The sequence below is a fragment of the Aotus nancymaae genome, unplaced genomic scaffold (genome assembly GCF_030222135.1).
Source record: "Aotus nancymaae isolate 86718 unplaced genomic scaffold, 86718_ANA_hifiasm-v0.15.2.pri h1tg000081l, whole genome shotgun sequence".
In the NCBI taxonomy this organism is placed as follows: Eukaryota; Metazoa; Chordata; class Mammalia; order Primates; family Aotidae; genus Aotus; species Aotus nancymaae.
The window spans coordinates 1,849,110-1,873,036 of record NW_026988496.1 but is presented as its reverse complement, the minus strand read 5'-3'; the positions used below and the strand labels follow the sequence as shown (position 1 = coordinate 1,873,036).

The following is a 23,927-nucleotide window of genomic DNA, read 5'->3' as shown; positions in this document are numbered from 1 at the left end:
GCTTAATTTTGATAAAAATTACATGTGCATGTATATTCCAAAATCATAAAACCAACCCAAATGCCCATCAATCAACGAGTGGATAAAGAAACTGTGGTATATATATACAGTGGAATACTATGCAGCCACATAAAGGAATGAATTAACAGTATTTGCAGTGACCTGGATGAGACTGGAGACTATTATTCTAAGTGAAATAACTGAGGAATGGAAAACCAAACATTGTATATTCTCACTGATATGTGGGAGCTAAGCTATGAGGACACAAAGACATAAGTGATACAATGGACTTTGGGGATTTGGAGGGAAGAGTGGGTGTGGGGCAAGGGATAAAAGACTATAAATATAGTGCTGCATATACTGCTCAGGTGATGGGTGCACCAAAATCTCACAAATCATCACTAAAGAACTTATGTAACCAAATACCACCTGTACCCCAATAATTTATGGAAAAATAGAACATAAATAAATAAATACATGTGCATGTGTAGAGTTACATTTATACTCTATAAGAGACTGGACTCTCTTAGTCATAAAAATATCAAATGGCCACATACACACCACCAAGCTTCCTCTATTTTTTTAAAAATAAAGCATTTACAAGCTGAAAAGAATTACATTGTCTTTTAGAAACACGTGCTGAAATACTTACAGGCAAAATTATACATTTTGGATTTGCTTCAAAATAATCCAGCAGGTTGGCTAGGTGCAGTGGCTCACACCTGTAATCCCATCACTTTGGGAAGCCAAGGTGGGCGGATCACCTGAGATCAGGAGTTTGTATCCAGCCTGGCCAACATGGTGAAACCCCTCCTCTACTAAAAATACAAAAATTAGCCGGGTGTGGTGGCACAAGCCTGTAATCCCAGCTACTCGAGAGGCTGAGGCAGGAGAATCGCTTGAACCCAGGAGGCAGAGGTTGCTTGAACCCAGGAGGCAGGGGTTGCAGTGAGCCAAGATCGTGCCACTGCACTCCAGTCTAGGCGACAGAGCGAGACTCCACCTCAAAAAAACAAAAAAAAATAATAATAATCCAGTAGGACCACAGGTTTGCTATTCAAGAAGATACAGAAGAAACAAGAGTGGCCATGAGTCAATGATTACTCTAGCTGAGTGATGGGTAAACGGGGGTAATCATTGTACTATCTTACCTGTTACATATATGTTTGAGCTTTTACATAATAAAATATTTTTTAACAGTGGGAAAAATTTTTTCCCACTAAAAAAAATGTACTTGCCTCTAAAGAGCAAGAGGGCAGATAGGGCTGGGTGTCGTGGCTCACGCCTGTAATCCCAGCACTTTGGGAGGCTGAGGTAGGTGGATCACTTGAGGTCAGGAGTTCGAGACCAGCCTGGCCAACATGATGAAACCTCTGTCTCTACTAAAACAAACAAAAAAATACAAAATTAGCTGGGCATGTTGGCACATGCCTGTAATCCCAGTTACTCAGGAGGCTGAGGGAGGAGAACCGCTTGAACCCAGGAGGTGGAGGCTGTGGTGAGCCAAAATCATGCTATTACACTCCAGCCTGGGAAACAGAGTGAGACCCTGTCTCAAAAAAAAAAAAAAAAAAGAGAGAGAGAGAGAGAACAGATAAAGAGGGATGGAGCAGAAAACCACGTTTTATTACTTTCATTACTATTCCAAACAATTTAATTTTACATAAACATACATTTGTATTTTGGGAGAAAAGGGAAATAAAACTTTAAAAAATTAACCTGTTAGACCAGGTGCAGTGGCTCACGCCTGTAATCCCAGCACTTTGGGAGGCCAAGGTGGGTGGATCACCTGAGGTCAGGAGTTGAAGACCAGCCTGGCCAACATGGTGAAACCCTATCACTACTAAAAATACAAAAATTAGCTGAGTGTGGTGGCGCAACCCTGTAATCCCAGCTACTCAGGAGGTTGAGGCAGGAGAATAGCTTGAACCTGGGAGGTGGAGGTTGCAGTGAGCCCAGATGGCACCACTTCATTCCTGCCAGGGCTACAGAGCAAGACTCCATCTAAAAATTTAAAAGATTAATCTTTTAAATAATAAAAATATAAGAGGAAGACTTCCATTATCAGCCATGAGGGAATAGCTCAATTCAAACTGACCATCCCACTCTAAACAACCCTAAAAGCTGTACAAAATATAACTGTGTGAAGGCATTGGAGTGGCTACAATCTTTGAAAGAAGGAAAACGCACAAGGTGAACCCTGTGTTCAACTCAGTTTTATCATATTATATATGACACAGGATTTATCAGACTACTGTCACAGCATTTTACATGAACAAATGCTACCACTATGTGCCTATGGTTTACAAAGCATTTTTCACAAAAACTCTAATTTTAACTCAGTAACACTCTAAGGTAGATATTACTATTTTCAGTTTACAAACGAGAAAACTAAGTCATCTTCCAATGTCACATAGCTAGTAAGCAGCAGACCTAACCTAGGTCTTCAGACTTCAAATCCTGTACTCTTTTCCTTATTTACTTAGTGCTTCAAATTTTTCATTAGAAAAATTTATTTAGAACTAATGCCATTCCCTTAGATGAAGAAACAGTTAGTCTATCAAGTGAGAGGTGAGAAAAGTAAAAAATAAATCATCAACCCAGAATTATAAGTTCAGCATTTGGTTCACTAAACCACTGTAATAACCACAGTATTCTGAGAACTTTAACTGTAGTAAATATACCATTATAAAAGGAACACCAACATAAAAGGATAGCACTAAAAGATTCAACCCCTTTCCAGTTTCACACTAACTTTAACCATTTTCATAGAAGTAACAACCATCTCATTGCATCTCCATTTTCTCCTAAATTAAGACTTACCATAATCAGTCGTTGAATACCTTGTTCTGAGGCAAATGAGGCTTCACACATACTCAGCAACTTGCAGGCAACATAATGTACTGCAAAACAGTAATTAAACAACCATAAACACAAAACATTCATTCTCTTTTTATATATACCAACAAAGTGAAAAGATTGAAAGGAAGCCAGTTTTGTTGTTATTAAAAATAAAAATTATAAAGGCCTTTTTAAAAAATGAATTTTCAAAAGAAAATGACCTGAAACTTATTATAAGAATCATTTACTGAATGCTTCAGTAAGAAATTTATTTATTTTAATTGTACTTTGGGTTCGGGGGTAAATGTGTACATCCCGCAGGATTGTTGCATAGGTTCATACATGGTATGTTGGTTTGGTGTCTCCATCTCCCCATCTCCTACATCAGGCATTTCTCCTGGTGTTATCCCTCCCCATCCTCCCCCCACCCCTGCTGTCCCTCCCCTCCCCTCCCCTCCACGCCCCCAACTAGCCCTAGGAGTGTTGTTCCCTTTCCTGTGCCCAAGTGCTCTCACTGTTTATCACCCGCCTATGAGTGAAAACATGTGGTGTTTGGTTTTCTGTTCTTGTGTCAGTTTGCTGAGAATTATGGTTTCTAGATTCATCCATGTCTCTACAAAGGACACGAACTTGTCTTTTTTTATGGCTGCATAGTATTTCATGGTGTAGATGTGTCACATTTTCTTTGTACAGTCTATCATTGATGGGCATTTGGGTTGGTTCCAGGTCTTTGCTATTGTAAACTGTGCTGCAGTAAACATTTGTGTGCATGTGTCCTTATAGTAGAACGATTTATAATCCTTTGGATATATACCCAGTAATGGGATTACTGGGTCAAATGGAATTTCTATTTCTAGGTCCTTGAGGAATCACCACACTGTCTTCCACAATGGTTGAACTAATTTACACTGCCACCAACAGTGTAAAAGTGTTCCTATTTCTCCACATCCTCTCCAGCATCTGTCATCTCCAGATTTTTTAATGATCGCCATTCTAACTGGCGTGAGATGGTATCTCAATGTGGTTTTGATTTGCATTTCTCTAATGACCAATGATGATGAGCATTTTTTCATAAGTTTGTTGGCCACATAAATGTCTTCTTTTGAAAAGTGTCTGTTCATCTTCTTTGCCCACTTTCAAATGGGTTTGTTTGTTTGTTCCTACTTATTTATTTTTGAGACAGAGTCTTGTTCTGTCGCCCAGGCTGGAGTGCAGTGGTGCACGATCTTGGCTCACTGCAGCCTCCACCTCCTGGGTTCCAATGATTCTCCTGCTTCAGCTTCCAGAGTAGCTTGGATTACAGGCCTGCACCACCATGCCCACCTAATTTTTGTATTTTTAGTAGAGATGGGGACTCACCATGTTGGCCAAGCTAGTCTCGAACTCCTGACCTTAGGTGATCCACCCACCTCGGCCTCCCAAAGTGCTGTGATTACAGGCATGACCAACTGTACCCAGCCCAGAGAGATATTTAATACTTAATTTTAATTTCTTCAGGTCTTAAGTCCCAAAGACTCACTAAAAATACCTGATTCCACGATGCTCTTGTGTATACCATGTTAACAAAAGAGTAATTCTAAATTCAATTGACTTAAAGCTATTCAACATCTAACAAAATCTCTGGAAATCAGAATAGTTTTAGATTTTTCTCCTAAAATGTGAAACTTTCTAAATATATATATATATATTTTTCTGTAGAGAGGGGGTCTCACTCTGTCACTCGCCCAAGGTGGAGTATAGTGGCATGATCATAGCTCACTGCAGCCTCAAATTCCTGGGCTCAAGCAATTCTCTCACCTCAGCTTCCCAAAGTGCTAGGATTATAGGTGTAAGCTACCACGCTTGGTCTAAATATACTCTCTTCTGTAGATGTCATAACAGTTCTTAAAGTATAATTTAGAAAATACAGACAACTTCATTATATAACTCATTTTCCCTGAAAATAGGGGAGTTTGCATAATTATAACAGCTATTTCTCTAGTTTATTTCAGCGTAAAACATACACAAGTTTTAAAAAGCAGCTGCACAAATAACTGAACTAGTCACCTTTATGTTGGATGTCAGCAGCCATTCTACCTATGCTAACACCATTTCTGATTAATAGTCCATTGAAAAAGAGATTTGCCCAGCTGAAATTACAGGGTAATTGAAATGGTCAGATTTGCATTGCCCATCATAAGGTGTAAAATCTATTCATCACTTAACAAAATTAACTTCTTCTAAAAAACACTTTTGGTAAAATAATTACTAATCATTTATTTATATTGACTTGAATTTCCAGTTTTGAAAATTTTTGAAAATGTTTCCTTTTGGCTGGACACAGTGGCTCATACCTGTAATCCCAGTGCTTTAAGAGGCTGAAGTGGGTTAATCACCTGAGCTCAGGAGTTCGAGACTCACCTGACCAACGTGGTGTAACCCTGTCTCACTATAAATACAAAAAAAAAAAAATTAGCTGGGAGTGGTGGTGCATGCCTGTAATACCAGCTACTCTAGGGAGACTGAGGCAGCAGAATCTCTTGAACCTGGGAGCCAGAAGTTGCAGTGAGCTGAGATCATGCCATTGCACTCCAGCCTAGGCAACAAGAACACAACCCCAACTCAAAAAAAAAAAAGAAGAGGGGAAGTTCGGACCAGGCAGAACTCAACACAGTGCAGCAAAGTGGCAATGGCCAGGCTGCCACTCTAGAGTCCTCCTCACTAGGCAGGGCATCTCTGAAAGAAAGGCAGCAGCCCTAGTCAGGGGCTTATAGATAAAACTCCCATCTCCCTGGGAAAGAGCACCTGGAGGAATGGGCATCTATGGGTGCAGCTTCAGCAGACTTAAACTTTCCTGCCTGCTGGTTCTGAAGAGAGCAGCTGATCCTGAACTAAGGGTCAGACTGCCTTCTAAAGTAGGTCCTGGACCCCCATGCCACCTGACTGGAAAACACCTCCCAACATGGGTCAAAAGAAACCTCATACAGGAGAGCTCCAACTGGCATCAGGCCCATGCCCCTCTGGGATGAAGTTTCCAGAAGAAGGAGCAGGCAGCAATCTTTGCTGTTCTGGAGCCTACACTGGTGATACCCAGGTAAACAGGTTCTGGAGTGAACCTCCAGCAAACTACAGCAGACCTGTAGCAGAGGGGCCCAGCTCTTAGAAGAAAAACTAACAAACGGAAAGCAACAACATCAATATCCTTTTGGACCACCATACAAAAACCCCATCCAAAGATCATCAGCCTCAAAGATCAGAGGTAGATAAATCCACAAAGATGACAAAAAACCAGAACAAAAATGCTGAAAATTCCAAAAACCAGAATGCCTCTTCTCCAAATGATTGCAGCTCCTCTCCAGCAAAAGCACAAAACTGAATGGAGAATCAGTTTGACAAACTGATAGAAGTAGGCTTCAGAAGATGGGTAATAAAAAACTTATCAGAGCTAAACGAGCATGTTCTATCCAATGTAAGGAAGCTAAGAACTTTGATAAAAGGTTACAGGAAATGCTAACTAGAATAACCAGTATAGAGAGGAATATAAATGACCTGATGGAGCTGAAAAACAGCACAAGAACTTTGTGAAGCATACACAAGTATCAATAGCTGAATTGATCAAGCAGAAGAAAGGATATCAGAGATTGAAGATCAACTTACTGAAATAAGGAATGAAGACAAGATTAGAGAAAAAAGAGTGAAAAGGAATGAACAAAGCCTCCAATAAATATGGGACTATGTGAAAAGACCAAACCTACAATTGATTGGTGTACCTGAAAGTGACAAGAAGAATGGAACCACGTTGGAAAACACACTTCAGGATATTATCCAGGAGAAATTCCCCAACCTAGCAAGACAGGCAAACATTCAAATTCAGGAAATATGGAGAACACCACTAAGATACTCCATGAGAAGAGCAACCCCAAGACACATAATTGTCAGATTCTCCAAGGCTGAAATGAAGGAAAACACACTAAGGGCAGCCAGAGAGAAAGGTCAGGATACCCACAAAGGGAAGCCCATCAGATAACAGCAGATCTCTCTGCAGAAACCCTACAAGCCAGAAGAGAGTGGGGGCCAATATTCAACATTTATAAATAAACAAATTTTCAACCCAGAATTTCACATCCAGCCAAACTAAGCTTTATAAGAGAAAGAGAAATAAAATCCTTTCCAGACAAGCAAATGCTAAGGAATTTTGTCACCACCAGACCTGCCTTACAAGAGCTCCTGAAGGAAGCTCTAAATATGGAAAGGAAAAACCAGTACCAGCCATTACAAAAACACACCAAAGTATAAAGACCAATGGACACTATGAAGAAACTCCATCAACTAATGAGGAAAATAACCAGCTAGCATCATGACGACAGGATCAAATTCACACCTAACAGTATTAACCTTAAATGTAAATGGGCTAAATGCCCCAATTAAAAGACACAGACTGGCAAATTGGATAAAGAGTCAAGACCCATCAGTGTCCTGTATTCAGGAGACCCATCTCACTTGCAAAGACACACGTAGGCTCAAAATAAAGGGATGCAGGAATATTTACCAAGCAAATGGAAAGAAAAAAAAAAAAAAGCAGGGATTGCAATCCTAGTCTCTGATAAAACAGACTTTAAACCAACAAAGATCAAAAAAGACAAAGAAGGGCATTAAATAATGGTAAAGGGGTCAATGCAACAAGAAGAGGTAACTATTCTAAATATATATGCACCCAATACAGGAGCACCCAGATTCATAAAGCAAGCTCTTAGAGACCTACAAAGACACTTAGACTCCCAGACAAAAATAGTGGAAGACTAATACACCACAATCAATGTTAGTCAGATCAATGAGACGGAAAATTAACAAGGAAATTCAGGACTTGAACCTAACTCTGGACTAAGTGGACCTAATAGACATCTACAGAACACTCCACCTTAAATCAACAGAATATACATTCTTCTCAGCACCACATAGCACTTATTCTAAAATCAATCACATAATTCAAAGTAAAACACTCTTCAGCAAATGCAAAAGAATAAAAATCATAGCAGTCTCTCAGACCACAGTGCAATCAAATTAGAACTTGGGATTAAGAAACTCACTCAAAACCACACAACTACATGGAAATTAAACAACCTGCTCTTGAATGACTACTAGGTAAATAACTAAATTAAGACAAAAATAATGAAGTTCTTTGAAACCAATGAGAACAAAGACAGAACATACCAGAATCTCTGGGACATGGCTAAAGCAGTGTTAAGAGGGAAATCTATAGAACTAAATGCCCACATCAGAAAGCTGGAAAGATCTGAAATCAAAACTTCAACATCACAATAAAAAGAACTAGAGAAGCAAGAAAGAGCAAACAAATTCAAAAGCTAGTGGAAGGCAAGAACTAACTAAGATCAGAGCAGAACTCAAGGCCATAAGACAAAAAAAACCCTTCAAAAAAATCAATGAGTCCAGGACCTGGTTTTTTGAAAAGATTAGACCACTAGCTGGACTAATAAAGAAGAAAAAAGAGAAAAATCAAATAGACAATAAAAATGATAAATGACAATAAAAATGATACAGGGTATCACCACTGATCCCACAGAAATACAAACTACCATCAGAGAATACTATAAACACCTCTATGCAAATATACTAGAAAATATAGAAGAAATGGATACATTCCTGGACACATACACTCTCCCAAAGACTAAATCAGAAAGAAGTCGAATCCCTCAATAGACCAACAACAAGTTCTGAAATTTAGGCAGTAATTAATACCCTACCAACAAAAAAAAGCCCACGGCCAAACTGATTCACAGCTGAACTCTACCAGAGGTACAAAGAGGAGTGGGTATCATTCCTTGTGAAACTATTCCAAACAAGAGAAAAACAGGGACTCCTCCCTAACCCATTTTATGAGGCCAGCATCATCCTGATCCTGATACTAAAACCTGGCAGAGACGCAGCCAAAAAAAAAAAAGAAAGAAAGAAAGAAAATTTCAGGCCAATATCTCTGATGAATATCGATGTAAAAATCCCCAATAAAATACTGGCAAAACAATTCCAGCAGCTCATCAAAAAGCTTATCTACCATGATCAAGTCAGCTTCATCCCTGGGATGCAAGATTGGTACAACAAATGAAAATCAATAAACATAATCCACCAAATAAACAGAACCAATGACAAAAACCACATGATTATCTCAATAGATGCAGAAAAGGCCTTCAATAAAATTCAACACCCCTTCATGCTAAAAGCTCTCATATCTCAAATTAATAAGAGTTATTTATAACAAACCCATAGCCAATATCATATTGAATGGGCAAAAGCTGGAAGCATTCCCTTTGAAAACAGGCACAAGATAAGGATGCCCTCTCTCACCACTCCTATTCAACACAGTATTGGATGCTCTAGCCAGGGCAATCAGGCAAGAGAAAGAAAGAAAGGATATTCAAATAGGAAGACAGGAAGTAAAATTGTCTCTGTTTGCAAATGACACGATTATATGTTTAGAAAACCCATCAGCTCAGCCCCAAAACTCCTTAAGCTGGTAAGCAACTTCAGCAAAGTCTCAGGATATAAAATCAATGTGCAAAAATCACAAGCATTCCTATACACAAATAATAGACAAGCAGAGAGCCAAATCATGAGTAAACTGCCATTCACAATTGCTACAAAGAAAATAAAACACCTAGGAATACAACTTACAAGGCATGTGAAGGACCTCTTCAAGGAGAACTACAAAACACTGCTCATGCAAATAAGAGAGGATACAAACAAATGGAAAAAAATTCCATGCTCATGGATAGGAAGAATCAATATTGTAAAAATGACCACACTGCCCAAAGTAATTTATAGATTCAGTGCTACTCCTATTGAACTACCATTGATTTTCTTTGCAGAATTAGAAAAAAACTACCTTAAATTTCATATGGAACCAAAAAAGAGCCCGTATAGCCAAGATACTCCTAAGCAAAAAGAATAGAGCTGGAGGTGTCACGCTACCTGACTTCAAACTACACTACAACTATAAAGCAACCAAAACAGCATGGTACTGGTACCGAAACAGACATATAGACCAATGAAACAGAACAGAGCCCTCAGAAATAACACCACATATCTACAACCATCTGATCTTCAACAAACTTGACAAAGACAAGCATTCCTTATTTAATAAATGGTGTTGCGAAAACTGGCTAGCCATATGCAGAAAACAGAAACTGGACCCCTTCCTTAAACCTTATACAAAAATTAACTCGGCTGGGCACAGTGGCTCACTCTTGTATCCCAGCACTTTGGGAAGCTGAGGCGGGTGGAATGCGAGGTCAAGAGGTCGAGACCACCCTGGACAACATGGTGAAACTCCATCTCTACTAAAAGTACAAAAATTAGCTGGGCGTTTGGCATGTGCCTGTAGTCCCAGCTACTGGGGAGGCTGAGGCAGAAAAATCGCTTGAACCCGGGAGGCGGAGGTTGCAGTCAGCCGAGACTGCACCACTGTGCTCCAGCCTGGTGACAGAGCAAGACTCTGTCTCAAAAAAAAGAAAAAAAAAAAAGAGGGATCCAAGATGGCCAATTAGGAGCAGCTCAGGATTGCAGCTCCAAGCGAAAGCACAGAGGGTGAGTGGACACTGCATTTCCAGACGGATTTTTATTGCCCACAGACCAGGAGATTCCCAGGCAGAGGAGCCCCATGGGTCGCCAGCACGGCTGGTTTGGCCGGTATGGCTGTTTTCGCTGGCACGGCTGTTTTGCCAGTGCCCCGGCGCAGCGGTTCTACGTACAAAATACACAGGTCCAGGCGCCATTTTAGCTGGCAATTGGAACTCCTGGGAGACAGAGTCGCCCTTTCAACTGATTAAAAAGGGGACTGAAACAGGGAGCCAGGCCAGGAGATTCCTGGGCAAAAAAGCACCACGAATCTCACTGCAGCTGTTTCAGCCGGCACAGTGGGTCACTGCATGGGAAATCACACATATCCCGGCGCCTTTTCAACAGGCAACTGGAACACCTGGGAGACAGAGTCAACCGTTCAACGAAAAAAAAAAGGGGGGGTTCTGAGACAGGGAGCCAGGTGATCAGGCTTGGCTGGTCCTACCCTCACAAAAAAACAGCAATCGGTGTATGCGGGGAGAGATCCAAGATGGCAGGTTAGGAGCAGCTCAGGATTGCAGCTCCCAGTGAAAGCCCAGAGGGTGAGTGGACACCGCATTTCCAGACAGATTTTTATTGCCCACAGACCAGGAGATTCCCAGGTGGAGGAGCCCCACGGGTCGCCAGTGCAGCTGTTTTGGCTGGTGCAGCGGTTCCTGGTGCAGAGTAAATGAGACTGGCCCCCCCCCCGTTAGCCAGCACGGGGTGCTCCGGGAAGCTCCAGGAAGGCAGAGTCACTCATTCATCTGATTGAAAAGAAGGGGACTGAAACAGGGAGCCAGGTCAGGAGATTCCCGGGCAAAAAAAGCACCATGAATCTCAGCGCCGCTGTTTCAGCCGGCGCAGTGGGTCGCCACACGGGAAATCACACAGATCCCAGCATCTTTTCAACAGGCGACTATAACACTTGGGAGAGAGCCAAACATTCAACTTAAAAAAAAAAAAAGGCAGTGAGGCAGGGAGCCAGGTGATCAGGCTCAGCTGGTCCCACCCCCACACACACAAAAAAAAAAAAAACAAAAAAAAACCAGCAATTGGAAACGCTCTGGGTTGAGAGTTTCACAGCAACCACAGCTGAACCTGGGACGGTCCAGCTGTGTGGGGGAGGGGCGTCCGCCATTCCCAAGGCACTCCACCACTACGGAGGGAATCCCCCATTGTGGAGGCAGCCTGCCGTTGCCGAGGCAACCCGCCATTTCAGAGAGAGTCCGTCATTACAGAGGCGGGCCACCATTGCCGAGGCAGTTCTAACTACACTCATATAAACAAGACTGCAGGGAAGTCCACACGGCAGCTGGGCGGAGCCCACAGCAACTCAGCGAAGCATCTGCAGGCACACAGTGACTAAGCTGCCTCCTTGCTGGGGAGGGCAGCCCTGAAAAAAATAAAAAAAGGGAGCAGCACAGCTGAAACTCATAAATAAAGCCCTAACTCCCCGGGACAGAACACCTGGGGAAAAAAAGTGGTTTACGAGTTCTGCTGCAGCAGACTTAAACGTACCTGCCCAGCAGCTCTGAATGAACAACAGAGCTCACAGCTCAGTACCTGAGCTACTATAAAGGACAGACTGTCTCCTCAAGCAGCTCCCTGACCCCCATATATCCAAAGAGTCACCTCATAAAGGAGAGCTCAGACTGACATTTGGCAGGTATCCCTCTGGGACAAAGCAGAAGAAGAAACTGGTAGCAACCCTTACTGCTCTGCAGCTGCTGCAGGTGATCCCCAGGCAAGCAGGGCCTGGAGTGGACCTCAGCAGTCCTACAGCAGAGGGGACAGACTGTTAGAAGGAAAACTAAGAAACAGAAATAACTTCATCATCAACAAACAGGACGTCCACTCAGAGACCCAATCAGAAAGTCAGCAACTACAAAGACAACAGGCGGATAAATCCACAAAGATGGAAAGAAACCAGTGCAAAAAGGATGAAAACACCCGAAACCAGAACACCTCTCCTCCTACAAGGGATCACAACTCCTAACCAGCAAGGGAACAAGACTGGATGGAGAATGAGTGTGATGAAATGACAGAATCAGGCTTCAGAAGGTGGGTAATAAGAAACTTCTGTGAGCTAAAAGAACATGTTCTAACCCAATGCAAAGAAACTAAGAACCTTGAAAAAAGATTTGACGAAATGCTAAGGAGAATGGACAACTTAGAGAGGAATATAAGTGAATTGATGGAGCTGAAAAATACAACACGAGAACTTCGCGAAGCATGTACAAGTTTCAACAGCCGAATTGACCAAGCAGAAGAAAGGATATCAGAGGTTGAAGATTAACTCAATGAAATAAAACCAGAAGGCAAGATTAGAGAAAAAAGGGTAAAAAGGAATGAACAAAGTCAACAAGAAATATGGGACTATGTGAAAAGACCTAATCTATGTTTGATAGGTGTACCTGAATGTGACGGAGAGAATGAATCCAAGCTGGAAAATACTCTTCAGGATATGATCCAGGAAAACTTCCCCAATCTGGCAAGGCAGGCCAATATTCAAGTCCAGGAAATACAGAGAACACCACAAAGATATTCCTCAAGAAGAGCAACCCCAAGGAACAGATTCACCAGAGTTGAAATGAAGGAGAAAATGCTAAGGGCAGCCAGAGAGAAACGTCGGGTTACCCACAAAGGGAAGCCCATCAGACTCACAGCAGATCTCTCAGCAGAAATTCTACAAGCCAGAAGAGAGTGGGGGACAATATTCAACATCCTTAAAGAAAATAACTTTCAACCCAGAATTTCATATCCAGCCAGACTAAGCTTCATAAGTGAAGGAAAAATAAAATCCTTTGCGAACAAGGAAGTACTCAGAGATTTCATCACCACCAGGCCTGCTTTATAAGAGCTCCTGAAAGAGGCACTAAACATAGAAAGAACCACCAGTACCAGCCACTCCAAAAACATAAGAAATGGTAAAGAACATCAACACAATGAAGAAACAGCATCAACTAATGGGCAAAACAGCCAGCTAGCATCAAAATGGCAGGCTCAAATTCACACCTAACAATATCAACCCTAAATGTAAATGGGATAAATGCCCCAATCAAAACACATAGACTGGCAAACTGGATAAAAAGCCAAAACCCATCGGTGTGCTGTATCCAGGAAATCCATCTCACATGCAAGGACACACAAAGGCTCAAAATAAAGGGATGCAGGAAGATTTACTAAGCAAATGGAGAGCAAAAAAAAGCCGGAGTTGCAATTCTCACCTCTGATAAAATAGACTTTAAACCAACAAAGATCAAAAGAGACAAAGAAGGACATTACATAATGGTAAAAGGATCAATGCAACAAGAAGAGCTAACGATCCTAAATATATATGCACCCAAAACAGGAGCACCCAGATACATAAGGCAAGTTCTTAATGACTTACAAAGAGATTTAGACGCCCACACAATAGTAGTGGGAGACTTTAACACACCATTGTCAATATTAGACAGATCAATGAGACAGAAAATTAACAAGGATATCCAGGACTTGAACTCAGACCTGGAACAAGCAAACCTAATAGACATTTACAGAACTCTCTACCCCAATTCCACAGAATATACATTCTTCTCAGCACCACATCGCACCTACTCTAAAATTGACCACATAATTGGAAGTAAATCACTCCTCAGCAAATGCAAAAGAACAGAAACCATAACAAACAGTCTCTCAGACCACAGTGCAATCAAATTAGAACTCAAAATTCAGAAACTAACTCAGAACTGCACAGTTTCATGGAAACGGAACAACTGGCTATTGAGTGTTCACTGGATAAACAATGAAATGAAGGCAGAAATAAAGATGTTCTTCGAAACCAATGAGAACGAAGACACCACATACCAGAATCTCGGGGAAACATTTAAAGCAGTCTCTAGAGGAAAATATATAGCAATAAATGCCCACAAGAGAAGCAAGGAGAGATCTAAAATCGACACCCTATCATCAAAATTGAAAGAGCTAGAGGAGCAAATCAAAAAACTCAAAGCCTAGAAGAAGAGAAGAAATAACTAAGATCAGAGCTGAAGTGAAGGAGATAGAGACACAAAAAACCCTTCAAAAAATCAATAAATACAGGTGCTGGTTTTTCGAAAAGATCAACAAAATAGACCACTAGCCAGATTAATAAAAAAGAAAAGAGAGAAAAATCAAATAGATGCAACTCAAATAGATGCAATAAAAAACGATAAAGGGGTATCACCATAGATGCCACAGAAATACAAACCATCATCAGAGATTATTACAAACAACTCTATGCACATAAACTAGAAAACCTGGAAGAAATGGATAAATTCTTGGACACTTGCATCCTCCCAAGCCTAAACCAGGAAAAAGCCGAAATCCTGAACAGACCAATAACAAGGTCTGAAGTTGAGGCAACAATTAAGAGCCTACCACCCAAAAAAAGCCCAGGTCCAGATGGGTTCACAGCCGAATTCTACCAGACATACAAAGAGGAGCTGGTACCATTCCTTCTGAAACTATTCCAAACAATCCAGAAAGAGGGAATCTTTCCCAAATCATTTTATGAGACCAACATCATCCTGATACCAAAACCAGGCAGAGACTCAGCAAGAAAAGAAAACTACAGGCCAATATCCATGATGAACATAGATGCAAAAATCTTCAATAAAATACTGGCAAGCCGATTACAAGAGCACATCAAAAAGCTTATCCACGATGATCAAGTAGGATTCATCCCTGGTATGCAAGGCTGGTTCAACACAGATAAGTCTATAAACGTAATTCACTGCATAAACAGAACCAAAGACAAAAACCACATGATTATCTCAATTGATGCAGAGAAGGCCCTTGACAAAATTCAACAGCCCTTTAATGCTAAAAACCCTCAAAAAACTAGGTATTGACGGAACGTATCTCAAAATAATAAAAGTTATTTACGACAAACCAACAGCCAATATCATACTGAATGGGCAAAAACTGGAAGCATTCTCTTTGAAATCTGGCACTAGACAAGGATGCCCTCTCTCACCACTTCTGTTCAATATAGTATTGGAAGTTCTAGCCAGATCAATCAGGCAAGAAAAAGAAATAAAGGGTATTCAAATAGGAAAGGAGGAAGTCAAATTGTCTCTATTTGCAGACGACATGACTGTATATCTAGAAGACCCCATCGTCTCAGCCCAAAATCTCCTGAAACTGATAAGCAACTTCAGCAAAGTCTCAGGATACAAAATCAAAGTGCAAAAATCACAAGCATTCCTATACACCAATAACAGACTTAAAGAGAGCTAAATCAAGAACGAATTGCCATTCAGAATTGCTACAAAGAGAATAAAATACCTAGGAATACAACTAACAAGGAACGTAAAGGACCTCTTCAAGGAGAACTACAAACCACTGCTCAACGAAATCAGAGAGGACACAAACAGATGGAGAAACATTCCATGTTCATGGTTAGGAAGAATCAATATCGTGAAAATGGCCATACTGCCCAAAGTAATTTACAGATTCAATGCTATCCCCATCAAGCTACCAATGGCCTTCTTCACAGAACTGGAAAAAACCACCTTAAACTTCATATGGAACCAAAAGAGAGCCCGCATAGCCAAGTCAATTCTAAGCAAAAAGAACAAAGCAGGAGGCATCACACTACCGGACATCAAACTATACTACAAGGCTACAGTAATCAAAACAGCATGGTACTGGTACCAAAACAGAGATATAGACCAATGGAACAGAACAGAGGCCACGGAGGCAACACAACACAGCTATAACCATCCGATCTTTGACAAATCTGACAAAAACAAGCAATGGGGAAAGGATTCCCTGTTTAATAAATGGTGTTGGGAAAACTGGCTAGCGATGTGCAGAAAGCAGAAACTGGACTCCTTCCTGACACCTTACAATAAAATTAACTCCAGATGGATTAAAGACTTAAACATAAGACCTAACACCATGAAAACCCTAAGAGAAAATCTAGGCAAAACCATTCAGGACATGGGCGTAGGCAAGGACTTCATGACCAAACACCAAAAGCATTGGCAACAAAAGCCAAAATAGACAAATGGGACCTAATCAAACTCCACAGCTTCTGCACGGCAAAAGAAACAATCATTAGAGTGAATTGGCAATCAACAGAATGAGAAAAAATTTTTGCAGTCTACCCATCTGACAAAGGGCTGATATCCAGAATCTACAAAGAACTAAAACAGATTTACAAGAAAAAAACAAACAAGCCCATTCAAAAGTGAGCAAAGGATATGAACAGATACTTTACAAAAGAAGACATACATGAGGCCAACAAACATATGAAAAAATGTTCATCATCACTGGTCATTAGAGAAATGCAAATCAAAACTACATCGAGATACCATCTCATGCCAGTTAGAATGGTAATGATTAAAAAATCTGGAGACAACAGATGCTGGAGAGGATATGGAGAAATAGGAACACTTTTACACTGTTGGTGGGAGTGTAAATTAGTTCAACCATTGTGGAAGATTGTGTGGCGATTCCTCAAGAATCTAGAAATAGAAGTTCCATTTGACTCAGCAATCCCATTACTGGGTATATATCCAAAAGATTATAAATCGTTCTACTATATGGACACATGCACACGAATGTTCATTGCAGCACAGTTTACAATAGCAAAGACCTGGAGCCAACCCAAATGCCCATCGATGATAGACTGGACAGGGAAAATGTGGCACATATACACCATGGAATATTATGCAGCCATCAAAAACGGTGAGTTTGTGTCCTTTGTAAGGACGTGGATGAAGCTGGAAACCATCATTCTCAGCAAACTGATACAAGAACAGAAAATCAAACACCGCATGTTCTCACTCATAGGTGGATGTTGAACAATGAGAACACATGGACACAGGGAGGCGAGCATCACACACTGGGGTCTGTTGCAGGGGAAAGCGGGAGGTGGGGAGTCGGGAAGAGATAGCATGGGGAGAAATGCCAGATATAGGTGATCGGGAGGAAGGCAGCAAATCACACTGCCATGTGTGTACCTATGCAACAATCTTGCATGTGCTTCACATGTACCCCAAAACCTAAAATGCAATAAAAAAGAAAAGAAAAGAAAGGGTTTAGGCCGGGCACAGTGGCTCACACCTGTAATCCCAGCACTCTGGGCGGCTGAGTTGAGTGGATTGCCTGAGGTCAAGAGTTCAAGACCGGACTGGCTAACATGGTGAAACCCCATCTCTACTAAAAATACAAAAATTAGCTGGGTGTAGTGGTAGGTGCCTGTAATCCCAGCTGCTCACGAGGCTGAGGCAGGAGAATCACCTGAACCCAGGAGGCGGAGGTTACAGTGAGCCAAGATCACACCACTGCACTCCAGCATAGAAGACAAAGTGAAACTCCGTCTCAAAAAAAAAAAAGAAGAAGAGTTTAATTGATGAGAGGTCAGCAATACCATGTAGGAGATGGAGTTATTACTCACATCAATCTCCCTGAAAATTTGGAGGCTAGAATTTTTCAAAAATAGTTTGGTAGGCAATTACAGTTATATATATAGATAGCTCTACACCTTTTATCACCTCCTGTTCCCCTTTGGTTGGGGATGCAATCATAGGTGTGTGGAAAATGATCCTCTTGGGCTGAGTCTGCTCCTGGGTTGGGGCACAGTAGGTGTGAGGTGGGACAGTTCAGTAGGTGTGGGGTCGGACTCAGAAATCCATATTTGTTACACTCATCCAAGCTGATTATGTTGCAGATGTGCCCCAACCATATTTTGAGAAACTTTTGCAGTATCCAGTATAGCTTGCGTAGCACAGAAACTTATGACCTCCCATCTGAATGTATGCAGCAGTCTTCCTCAGCTTCCAGGTCGCTGAAACTGTCTTTGCAAAACGATGACATTAAGATAAATCTGACTCACTGAAACTGCCTTTGCAAAATGATGACATTAAGAGAAATCTGACATCATTTATTCCATCTCGCCTTTAACTTCCAAGCTATCCTTGGTCATTCCTGGGCATGGGCCACGCTAACTTTGGGAGAAAGTTAGTTTATAGTTTAAATGATAACAGCCTTTCCCAAAAACTAAACCGTCGTTGTGAAATTACTGAAAGGCCACCAACCAGGTTAGAAGGATGAAAGGGGCCTGCTTTCTACTAAGACGTAGGCATAGTTAGTTAAATGATTACCAGCCATTATTCCAGAGGTCACAAAATGTGCAACTATTCCAATTATTCCTGCAGATAACATGACTATTGTAGAAACTAAGATTGGCCTTTTGAGATGTCTACAGGTTTCTTACATGTCCGACACCCATGGCTCCACCTGTACCCACCAACCACTCCTACGGTCCCACCCAGAAGTGACTCAGTACAAGAGGAAAGCTTCCAATCCCTATATTTTCATCTTCTATCCAAGCAATCAGCACCTATTGCCTAGTTACCCCCACCCCTTCCCACAAACTACTTTTGAAAAACTCCTAACCTCTCCTCTTGCGCTCTCCTGTTAATGGTAGGCGGTGGCCACTGAGGTTGTCGCAAATAACCACTTCCCGCACAGGGAAAGTCTCCCCTGCCTCCCACTTTATGTTCACCACAAGCGCCAGAGTTTGCCAGCATGTCTGTGGTGCCTCCCAATCATTAGCAGACCGGCTGGTCCCCGGAGGTCACTCAGTTCGGCAACAAGTACATCCAGCAGACCAAGCCCCTCACCTTGGCATGCACCATCAACCTGTACCCTCTTACCAATTACACTTTTGGTACAAAAGAGCCTCTCTAAGAGAAGGACAGCTCTGTTGCAGCCAGATTTCAGCACATGAGGGAAGAATTTGATTAAATTGGAATGAGGAGGACTGTAGAAGGGGTTCTGATTGTACATGAGCATCGGTTACCCCATGTGTTACTGCTACAGCTGGGAACAACTTTCTTCAAACTACCTGGTGGTAAACTTAACCTAGGAGAAGATGAAGTTGAAGGACTAAAATGCTTAATGACAGAGATACTGCATCGTCAGGATAGAGTTCTGCAACACTGAGTCATTGATGACTGCATTGGTAACTGGTGGAGAACAACTTTTGAACCTCCTCAGTATCCATATATTCCTGCACATGTTACAAAACCTAAGGAACATAAGAAGTTGTTTCTGGTTCAGCTACAAGAAAAAGCTTTGTTTGCAGTCCCTAAAAAGTACAAGCTGGTAGCTGCACCATTGTTTGAATTGTATGACAAAGCACCAGGATATGGACTCATCATTTCTAGTCTCCCTCAGCTGTTGAGCAGGTAAAATTTTATATACAACTGAATTCCTGCCCAGTGGAGAAGTAAAAGAAGCCACTTGTCTCTGCGAGCATCGCCACGTACAGTGTGGAATAACTGTGGTAGAAAGGTTTTTTTAGTTTTATCTCTTTTGGGATCCCTAAATTGCCACCTACTATCATTTGAATAGTGAAATTAATATGAAGAACTAGATAGTGGTGTAAACAAGTATGATAATGTTTATTTACTTTTGGTTCTACTCATACTTTTTTGTACAACATTAAAGAAAATGGACTTCTAAAAAAAATTAACTCAATAAGGATTAAAGACTTAAACATAAAACCTAAAACCATAAAAACCCTAGAAGAAAACCTAGGCAATATCATTCAGGGAATACTCATGGGCAAAGACTTCATGACTAAAACACCAAAAGCAATGGCAACAAAAGCCAAAATTGACAAATGGGATCCAGTTAAACTAAAGAGCATCTGCAAAGTAAAATAAACTATCATCAGAGTGAACAGGCAACCTACAGAATGGAAGAAAATGTTTGTAATCTATCTATCTGACAAAGGGCTAATATCCAGAATCTACAAGGAACTTAAACAAATTTACAAGAAAAAAAAACAAACAACCCATCAAAAAGTGGGTGAAGGGTATGAACAGATGCTTCTCAAAAGAAGACATTTATATGGCCAACAAACATATGAAAAAAAGCTCATCATCATTGGTCATTAGAGAAATGCAAATCAAACCCACAATGAGATACCATCTCGTGCCAGTTAGAATGGTGATCATTAAAAAGTCAGGAAACAACAGAGGGCAAGGATGCGGAGAAAGAAGAATGCTTTTACACTGTTGATGGGAGTTACATTAGTTTAACCATTGTGGAAGACAGTGTGGTTATTCCTCAAGGATCTAGAACCAGAAATACCATTCGACCCAGCAATCCCATTACTGGGTATATACCCAAAGGATTATAAATCATTCTACTATAAAGACACAGGCACACGTATGTTTATTGCAGCACTATTTACAATAGCAAAGACTTGGAACCAACCCAAATGCCCATCAATGATAGACTGGATAAAGAAAATGTGGCACATATACACCGTGGAACACTCTGCAGTCATAAAAAAGAATGAGTTCATGTCTTTTGCAGAGACATGGATGAAACTGGAAACCATCATCTTCAGCAAACTAATGCAGGAACAGAAAACCAAACACCACATGTTCTCACTTATAAGTGGGAGTTGAACAGTAAGAACACATGGACACAGGGAAGGGAACATCACACACCGGGGCCTGTCAGGAGGTGGGGAGTCAGAGGAGGGAGAGCATTAGGACAAATACCTAATGCATTTGGGGCTTAAAACCTAGATGACGGGTTGATAGGTGCAGCAAACTACCATGGCACAAGTATACCTATGTAACAAACCTGCGCGTTCTGCACATGTATCCCAGAACTTAAAGTAAAGTAAAATAAAATAAAATAAAGAAAATAAAAATAAAATGTTTCCCTTCTTTATTTCAAAGTTCCAAAGTTTGCTAATCTTTCAATATTTTCAGACTCTGATCTCTCAATTATTTCCCCTTTCTTTCTTTTTTTTTTTTCTTTTGAGACAGTCTCACTCTGTCACCTAGGCTAGAGTGCAGTAGCACGATCTTGGCTCACTGCAACCTCTGCCTCCAAGGTTCAAGCAATTCTTCTGCCTCAGCCTTACAAAGTAGCAGGGATTACAGGTGTATGCCACCATGTCTGGCTAATTTTTTTGAATTTTTAGTAGCGACGGGGTTTCACCATCTTGGCCAGGCTGGTCTCAAACTCCTGACCTCGTGATCCAACAGCCTCAGCCTCCCAAAGTGCTGGGATTACAGGCGTGAGCCACCACGCCCAATTATTGCCCCTTTCTAAAAGTATCTTGAGTAGTTCCCTCTCAGTTCATTCCTTCTTCTCTACCTTCAAATGTCCCCATCTCCTCATCTTGAAAAAAAAATCAACTAACCCCACTATGCTTCAAGCCTGCATCCCATTTCTCCTCTTCCTTTTATTAACAAACTTCTTGAATTGAAAAGTCTGTCTACTACCTCTATTGTCTTGCTACTCACTCATCTCCTTAATTGCCCTCAATCTGTTTTGCATCCTTACCACTTTACTAAAACTGCACTCCTAAAGATCACCTTCCATGACTTCATAGCAACATTTCGTAATGGTCATAACCTTTTTGGAAAACATTACTCCCTTGGAGCTTCAGACCAGCCTGAGCAACATGGCAAAACCCATATCTACAAACAATACAAAAATTAGTGGGGTGTGGTGGTGAATGCCTGCAGTCCCAGCTACTTGGGAAGCTGACATTTATAAATTTTTTTAATTTATTGTTTATCTAGCTTTAAACTATTCCTTCCCAAATCCTCAAGCATAATGTATGACTGGTATCTTTGTTCTGGTACCTTACCTTTTCCCTTTCACTTGCTACGTACCATAATGTGGTACAAGAAGCCTATAAGGAGAATCCATGCAATAAATGACTAACAAATCTCCTGTAGAATTTTTTGACTGTTCCTTTTTGTTCACCTATCCTTATTCTTTTTATTTAACTTTGAACCTGGTAGATTCAGAGTTAAAATCTCACTACTTTGTTCTTCTCTCTATACCACTGGTTCTTAAATTTTGGCGTGCATGAGAATTCCTGAGACATTTTTTCGAATTATAGACATGCCCAGATTTCATCCCAAACCTGAATGAATCAAAACCAACAATGGTAGGGTTTGGGCATCTGTATTTTTAACAGGCTTCACAGGTGATTCTGATTTTTTAGGGGGGTGGGGGATGGAGTTTTGCTCTTGTCACCAGCCTGGAGTGCAATGGTGCGATTTCAGCTCACTGCAACCTTGAACCTCCTGGGTTCAAGTGATTCTCCTGCTTCAGCCTCCCGCGTAGCTGGGATTACAGGCATGCACCACCATGCCCGGCTAACTTTTGTATTTTTAGTAGAAACTGGGTTTCACCATGTTGGTCAGGCTGGTCTTGAACTTCTGACCTCAGATGATCCACTTGCCTCAGCCTCCCAAAGTGCTGAGATTACAGGCATGAGCCACCACGACCAGCCTGATTCTGATTTATACCAATATTTAAGAACCACTGCTCTTTTAATTTTTCTTTATTTCTATTTTTTCCCTCAAAGAACTCAACTACTCTTCTGGCTTCAACTACCACCACTGTGTAATTAATAGCCAAATCTACAGGCTCAATCCTTACCTTTCTCGTAAGCTCTAGTCTCCCATCTCCAACCTTACTGTCATCTCAAATGCAACAGGTCTAAAACTAAAACTTACAAGTCGTTCATCTACTTCTGACTTTCTTGTTCATTGTTCCATAATTCTTCCAAATAATAAAGAATTGCAGCTTATACATCTTCATGATTTCATCACATAGCATAATCCAGGCACACTAAATTTGTTTTTAAGGAAACAAAATATCCTCCAATAAACATATTTTTGAAATAAAATTATTTTAACTTGGAGGCCTCCTGCACTAACAACCTATTCTCCATTATATCAAAAAAAAGTATGATACACGTAACAAGCACCCAAATATCTGATTAAGAACTGCTATGTGAAATGAGACAGTACATGGGACTCTCTTCTTTACTGTCTCTTGTCCCCTCTCATCCTTCCCTGTTCTTCTCTTATCTCTTGCCTCTCCCTCTTCATCTCTCCCCTCTTGCCTTTCTCCTCTCCTTGCTTCCCCCTTTTTTCTCCACTTTCCCCACTTTCCTTACCCCTATTTAGTATTTTTCCCTCTTACACGCCCCCCTTTTTGTTTTTAACATTCTCTTTTCTCTTCCCTAGCTCTCTCATCTCCCTGGCCCTAACCTCATCAACACTGTGTGGTTCTGCCCTTACCCCTTGCCTTCCCTAAAAAAAGAAAGAAAGAAATGAGACAGTACATGGGAAGAGGCTGCGATAGCCACTTCATCCACCATATCCCTATTTGATAAGCAGTAAACAGCTAAAGCAATATTCCTTCATATGCAGAAGGGTAGGATTAAGAATTAATGCACTTTAATATCACACAGTTCACCTGTGTACTAAGGTTTCTTCCACTCATCAATTCCTAGCTCTTACCTCCCCATAACTACAGGATCTAAGGCTCCTGGGAGCAATGATACCAATTTATCTTAAGAGTTAAAGAGCTAGAACTGTTCTCTAAACATGCTAATAGAGTGGACTCATGAGATAGTATATTATTGATTATATTAAGCAAAATTACCCTATGTCTTCATGAAAATT

The 23,927-nt window shown here is 41.0% G+C and overlaps 1 pseudogene; it reads left to right on the top strand.

The window, feature by feature from the left end:
- Positions 1-18,993: 18,993 nt before the first annotated feature.
- On the top strand, positions 18,994-19,677 carry LOC105732800 (cleavage and polyadenylation specificity factor subunit 5-like; annotated as a pseudogene).
- Positions 19,678-23,927: the final 4,250 nt, after the last annotated feature.